At 55.8% G+C, this 7,327-nt stretch overlaps 1 non-coding gene across 1 annotated transcript; it reads left to right on the forward strand.

Annotated features, from left to right (window-relative positions):
• The first annotated feature begins 6,028 nt into the window (after positions 1 to 6,028).
• TRNAA-UGC lies at positions 6,029 to 6,100 on the forward strand. The gene has a single exon. It is a non-coding gene; the product is annotated as a tRNA-Ala (tRNA).
• The last annotated feature ends 1,227 nt before the right edge of the window (positions 6,101 to 7,327 follow it).

The raw sequence follows: 7,327 nt of genomic DNA on the forward strand, positions 1-7,327 counted from the left end.
GGGTCTCCGGAGCGGCCTGGGGTCTTCCTGCCCGACGAGGGGAGCCGGGATGGCACCGGTGCCCGGTGCCCCGCCGGAGACACCCGGCTCCTCCCGCCCTCTTCGCCCCCCACCCCCCGCCCAGGACCGGCTCCCCACGCCCCCTTCCTCTCCCCCCACCCCCCCCGGGGGGCGGGACACCGGGCCGGGGCCACCGGCCCCGAGAACACGGCCTGGCACACAGTCGGCACATAATAATGATCACTGGAGTGCTATCTGTTAGGCGCTTACTACAACAAGCATCCTAATAATGGTATTTTTAAGCCCCTACTACACTAATAATAACCATTACGGTATTTGTTCAGCGCTCACTGTAATAATATTGGCATTTGTTCAGCGCTTACTATAATAATAATATTGGCATTTGTTCAGCGTTTACTATAATTGTATTGGCGTTTGTTAAGCGCTTACTATAATCATGATATTGGCATTTGTTAAGCGCTTACTATCATGATATTGGCATTTGTTAAACGCTTACTATCATGATATTGACATTTGTTAAGCGCTTACTATAATAATAAGGGTATTTGGTAATAATAATAACGTCGGTATTAAGCGCTTACTATGTGCAGAGCGCCGTTCTGAGCGCTGGGGGAGATACAAGGTCATCAGGTGGTCCCACGTGAGGCTCACAGTTAAATCCCCATTTTACAGATGAGGGAACTGAGGCACGGAGAAGTGAAGTGACTTGCCCACAGTCACAAAGCTGACGAGTGACAGAGCAGGGATTCGAACCCATGATTTTGAGTCCCAAGCCCGGGCTCTTTCCACTGAGCCACGCTGCTTCTCATGTTAAGGGTTTACTATAATGATAAGGGTATTTGTTAAGCGCTTATTATAACAATAATATTTGTTAAGCGCTTACTATAATAATAATGATTTTTCATTCAATAGTATTTCAATAGTATTTATTGAGCGCTTACTATGTGCAGAGCACTGTACTGAGCGCTTGGAATGGACAAATCGAATGAACAGATTGTTAAGCGCTTAATAAAATAATAGTAACAATGTGGTTTTTTAAGCGCTTACTATGTGCCAAACTCCGTCCTAAGCTCTGGGTTCGATGTAAGGTCATCGGGTTGTCCCACGGCGGGGTTGGCCACTGCCTTCATCCCCATTTTCCAGATAAGGGAACTGAGGCTCAGAGAAGTGAAGTCACTTGCTCAGAATCACACAGCTGATCAGTGGCGGAGCCAGGATGAGAACCCCCGACCTCTGACTCCCAAGGCCGGGCTCCGGCCCCTGAGCCACGCGTGCGAAGGACGTGGGTTCGAATCCCTTCGCTTCTCTGGGCCTCAGTTTCCTCCTCTGTCAAATGGGGATTGAATCTGCGAGTCCCACGGGGGACCGGGACCGTGACCGACGCGATTAACTTGTCTCCACCCCGGCGCCGAATACGGTGCCGGGCCCATCGTGAGCGCCTAACAGATACCGTAAAAAAGGAGAGAGATCGGGAGAGGGAGGGAAGGAGATGTGGGGAAAGCGGGAGAGGCGGGGAGAGCCCTCTGTCCCCCGGGGAGCTTAGAACAGTGCCAGGCACGTAGTAAGCGCCTTACAGATACTATAAAAGAAGAGAGAGATCGAGAGAGGGAGGGATGAAGGTGTGGGGAAAGCGGCAGAGAGAGGGGGACCACCCTGTCCCGCGGGGAGCTTAGAACAGTGCCAGGCACGTAGTAAGCGCCCGACAGATACCGTGAAAGAAGAGATTGAGAGAGAGATGGAGGGAGGGAGGTGCGGGGAGAGCGGGGGAGGCGGGGAGAGCCCCCCGTGCCCCCGGGGAGGCTCCCCCAGCCCCACCCCGTGTGCCCGGGCCCGGAGGAAGCGCGCTCCGCCCGCCCTCGGGGCCGGGAGGCAGGGCTCGGGGGTCCGGGTCTCCGCGGTTCCTTCCTCCCGCCGGCTGCAGCTTGACCTGGGGCCGCCCCTCCGGCCCTCCGGCCCTCCGGCCCTCCGGCCCTCCGCCCCCCGCTTCCTGCCCGCAACAAAGGGAGCAAGGACTCCGCCCTGCCCGCCCTGGGCCCGCCCGGCCCGGACGCCTCTCTGCCCCTCCTCTCCCCGGGCACTGCCAGCCCCCTCTCCCTGGGCACTGCCAGCCCCTTCTCCCCCGGGCCCTGCCAGCCCCCTTCTCCCCCGGGCACTGCGAGCCTCACGTGGGACAATCCGATTACCCTGTATCTCCCCCAGCGTTTAGAACAGTGCTCTGGAAATAGTAACAAATACCGACAAACAACTTAACAAATACCAACAGCTTAACAAATACCAACATTATTATTATTATTAAGTACTATCATCATTATTATTATGGTGTTGTGTCTGCCCACCTGCAGCCACCTCACGTTGCAGATCCACCACCCCCGGTCCTGCAACAGATGGCTTAACAAATGCCATTATTATTATGATTACTATTATTAATTATTATTACGGGGGCGGGGGGGGGGGCCTTGAGCTTGCAGAGAGCGACACCCGGTGTCCGCATTAGGAACTACAAGCGGCGGCAGAGACCCGTAGCCGGGATTTTAACAAATACCGTTAACAAATTCCCACTTGGGGCTCGCAGTCTTCATCCCCATTTTACAGATGAGGGAACTGAGGCACGGAGAAGTGAAGCCACTTGCCCAAGGTCCCACAGCAGTCAAGTGGCGGAGCCGGGATTAGAAATCCAATGGCTCCTACTCTATCCTAATCCTCCTCGACCTCTCAGCTGCCTTGGACACTGTCGACCATCCCCTTCTCCTCCACACCTTATCTCACCTTGGCTTCACGGACACCGTCCTCTCCCGGTTCTCCACTTATCTCTCTGTCCGGTCATTCTGGGTCTCCTTGGCGGGCTCCTCCTCCCCTTCCCATCCTCTAACTGTAGGGGTTCTTCGAGGGTCATTTCTTGGCCCTCCTCTGTCCTCCATCTACACTCACTCTCTCGGTGAACTCACTCGCTCCCACGGCTTCAACTATCACCTCTACGCAGATGACACCCAAATCTACATCTCTGCCCCTGTCCTCTCCCCCTCCCTTCAGGCTCGTAACTCCTCTTGCCTCCGGGACGTCTCCAGCTGGACGTCTGCCCGCCACCTCAAACTCAACATGTCCGAGACCGAGCTCCTTATCTTCCCTCCCAAACCCCGACCTCTCCCCGACTTCCCCGGCCCTGTGGACGGCACCACCGTCCTTCCCGTCTCTCAAGCCCGCAACCTCGGTGTCGTCCTTGACTCCGCTCTCTCATTCACCCCCCCACATCCAATCCGTCGCCAAATCCTGCCGGTCTCACCTTTACGATGTCGCCAAGATCCGCCCTTTCCTCTCCACCCAAACGGCTATCTTACCGGTACAAGCTCTCATCGGATCCCGGCTGGATTATCGTGTCAGCCTTCTCTCTGACCTCCCTCCCTCCCGCTCCGGTCTATTCTTCATTCCGCTGCCCGGCTCATCTTCCTGCAGAAAGGCTCTGGGCCCGTCACTCCCCTTCTTAAAAACCTCCAGTGGTTGCCTGTCGACCTCCGCGCGAAGCAAAAACTCCTCACTCTAGGCTTCAAGGCTCTCCATCACCTCGCCCCTTCCTACCTCTCCTCCCTTCTCTCTTTCTACCGCCCACCCCGCACGCTCCGCTCCTCTGCCGCCCACCTCCTCGCCGTCCCCCGTTCTCGCCCGTCCCGTCGTCGACCCCCGGCCCGCGTCCTCCCGCCGTCCCGGAACGCCCTCCCTCCTCACCTCCGCCAAACTCACTCTCTTCCCCTCTTCAAAGCCTTACCGAGAGCTCACTTCCTCCAAGAAGCCTTCCCACACTGAGCTTCTCCTTTTCCCTCTGCTCCCCCTCCACCCTCCGCTCCCTCCCCCTTCTCCCCTTCACCTCCCCTCAGCTAAGCCCCCTTTCCCCCTGCTCCTCCCCCTCTCCCTTTCCCTCAGCACTGTGCTCATCTGTATAGATTTTTATGACTTTATTTCGTTAATGAGGTGTCCATCCCCTTGATTCTATCAATCGTGATGATGTTGTCTTGTTTTTGTCCGTCCGTCTCCCCCGATTAGACTGTAAGCCCATCATTGGGCAGGGATGGTCTCTATCTGTTGCCGAATTGTACATTCCAAGCGCTTAGTACAGGGCTCTGCGCATAGTAAGCGCTCAATAAATACTATTGAATGAATGAATGAACTTCCAACTGACTTCCAAGCCGGTGTTCTTGCCACTAAGCCACACTGTCCCTTCCTTCTCTCCTCCCTCCATGCCCAGGGTCCACCTCCCCGCTTCTCTTCCCCTCCAAGCCAGGCTCCACCCTTCTCCCCTCCTTCCATACCCAGAATCTGCCCCCTCTCTTCTACCCCCTGCCAAATCCAGGCCCCGCTCCTGCCCCACCTCCATCTTTACCCCTCACTTGTTCAGGGTCTCGATGGCCACGTCGATGCCCCGGCCCCGATGCCCAACCCCGGTGCCGCACCCGGCATCAATATCATCAAGATAAATAGAATCGTAAATATATACACATCATTAATAAAATAGAGTGATAAATAATATATACAAATAGGCACAAGTGCTGTGGGGAGGGGAAGGGGGAAGAGCAGAGGGTGGGAGAAGGGGAAATGGGGAGGGGAAGAGCAGAGGGTGGGAGAAGGGGAAATGGGGAGGGGAGGAGGGAAAGGGAGGGTTCAGTATGGGAAGGCTTCCCGGAGGAGGTGAGCTCTCCATAGGGCCTTGAAGAAGGGAAGGGAGTTAGTTTGGCAGAAGTGAGGAAGGAGGGCATTCCAGGAGAGCGGGAGGATGTGGGCCAGGGGTCGACGGAGGGACGGGAGAGAAGGAGGCCCAGTGAGGAGGTGAGCGGTGGCAGACGAGCGGAGAGTACGGGGTGAGCTGGAGAAAGAGAGAAGGGAGGTGAGGAAGGGGATGGAGAGCTCTGAAGCCAAAAGTGAGGAGTTTTTGCTTCATGAGGAGGAAGGTGATAAGCAACCACGGGAGGTTTTTGAGGAAGGGAGTGACCTACCCAGAGCGTTTCTGTAGGAAGATGATCCGGGCAGCGGAATGAAGTATAGGCCGAAGCGGGGTGAGACAGGAGGATGGGAGATCAGAGAGGAGACTGATGCAGTCATCCAGTCGGGATTATTGTCCAGCGCTTGACCACGCTGCTTCCGCGACAGGAACTGCAAGCCTTCTGAACATCCTGTAGATTAAAACTACCCCAGGGGCAGACTGAGTCCATCATCCTCTTTCCCATCCATCGCTGAGAAGCAGCGTGGCCTGGTGGATAGAGCGCGGGCCTGGGAATCAGAAGGGTTCTAACCCCGGCTCTGCCACCGGTCAGCTGTGTGCCCTTGCGCAAATCACTTTACCTCTCTGGGCCTCAGTCCCCTCATCTGTAAAATAAAGATGAAGAATGTGAGCCAGGTGTGGAACAGGGACTGGGTCCAACCCGATTTGCTTGTAACCACCGCAGTGCTTAGAACAGTGCTCGGCACATGGTAAGCACTTAACAGATTCCAGTTATTATACAGCACTTGTGTATATATCTGTCATTTTATTTGTTTGCATTGATATCTGTTTATTGGCATTGATGTCTCCCTCCCACGCCTCTAGACCGTGAGCTCTTTATGGGCCAGGATTGTCACTCTTTATTGTTGTATCGTACTTTCCCAAGTGCTTGGTACAGTGCTCTGCACACAGGAAGCGCCTAATAAACACGACTGAATGAAATTATTACTATCTTTAGGTATCTCTAGCTTTAGATAAATATTAGTGTCTCAGTGACCTCATCTGTTAAATGGGGTTTGAGACTGTGAGCCTCACGTGGGCCGGGAACCGTGTCCAACTCGATTTGCTTTTATCCACCCCAGCGCTTCATACGGTGCCTGGCACATGGTAAGCGCTTAACGAATTCCATCATTATTATTTACTTGTGTACTATGTACACACCTATAATTCTACGTATTTATACTGATGCCCGTTTCCTTTTTTTGTTGCCCTTCTAGACTGTAGGCCTGGTTTGGGCAGGGATTGTCCGTCTTTGTGTTGGGGGATGTAGTTCAGTGATAAAGTGCATGCTTTGCATGTATGAGGCCCCGGGTTCGATCCCCGGCATCTCCAGTTTTTAATTATTTGAGAAGCAGCGTGGCTTAGTGGAAAGAGCCCCGGCTTGGGAGTCAGAGGTCGTGGGTTCTAATCCCTGCTCCGCCACTTGTCTGCTGTGTGACCTTGGGCAAGTCGATTCACTTCTCTGGGCCTCAATTCCCTCATCTGTAAAATGGGGATTAAGACAGCCCCACGTGGCACCACCTGATGACTCTGTATCTACCCCAGCGCTTAGAACGGTGCTCGGCACAGAGTACGCGCTTAACAAATACCAACGTTATTATTTATTGCTGAATTGTAGTTCCCGAGCGCTGAGCACAGTGCTCTGCACCCAGGAAGCGCTCAGTAAATACGACCGAACGTTGGAATGAGTGATCTTTCTGGGAGGGGGCTTGCTCCCGTCTGGGGGGGAGGAAAGAAATCGGGGGGCAGACCTGCAGGGTAGGGGAGAGCCGGGCGTTGCCGTGTCAAGTGTGGGCCGAGAGGGAACGACGGGGGGCTGGAGCAGAACCCCGATGGGAGGGGAGGGGGTGTCCATCAAAGTCCAGCCTCATCCCGCTCATCCAGGGACCCTCTCCTCCACCCCCGACTACCTTCCCAACCCAGCAGGCAGGGCTTCCTCGGGCCTCAAGCGCAGCCCGGGGTGGGGGGAGCGTCCACCCCTTCCCCGTCCGCCCCTTCCCTTACCAGTGACTAAATTCTGCCAGTCTGCACCAGTTCCTTGCCCCTCCCGGGCCCCCTGGCAAGGGCAGCCCCCTCTCCCCCCCCCATAGAGAGGCAAGACCGAGGCCAGAGAGAGACACCCCCCCCCCTCCGACCTGGGGGATCAGAAGAGGTCACAAGACCCAGCGGCCCAGACCCCCCCCTCCCACGCCTAGAGGTGGAGGGAGACGATTTGGGGTGAGGGGGTCGGGGAGGGGGGCCCGAGGGGATCAAAGGGAGACGGGCGAGGGAGACGGGAGCCAGGAGGGAAGGGGGGAGAGCGGGGAGGAAGGGAGCGGGCCAAGCTGGGAGCTGAACCAGACACATGGAGAAATGCTGCCCAGGATCAAAGGAAATAATGACATTTAAAAAGAATGTGTGAGTGTTTTGGGGAGGGGGGAGGAGGGGGGTGTGTGTGTGTGTGACCCTTTCTCTTCCCTCTCTGGGCCCATCTGTATCTCGGTGGGCCTGTCTAGCTGGGTCTCCGTCTCTGCCCGTCTCTGGGCTCTCCGGCCGGCTCGCCTTCCCCCTCTCCGTTAT

This window comes from Ornithorhynchus anatinus, chromosome 13 (assembly GCF_004115215.2).
Source record: "Ornithorhynchus anatinus isolate Pmale09 chromosome 13, mOrnAna1.pri.v4, whole genome shotgun sequence".
NCBI lineage: Eukaryota > Metazoa > Chordata > Mammalia > Monotremata > Ornithorhynchidae > Ornithorhynchus > Ornithorhynchus anatinus.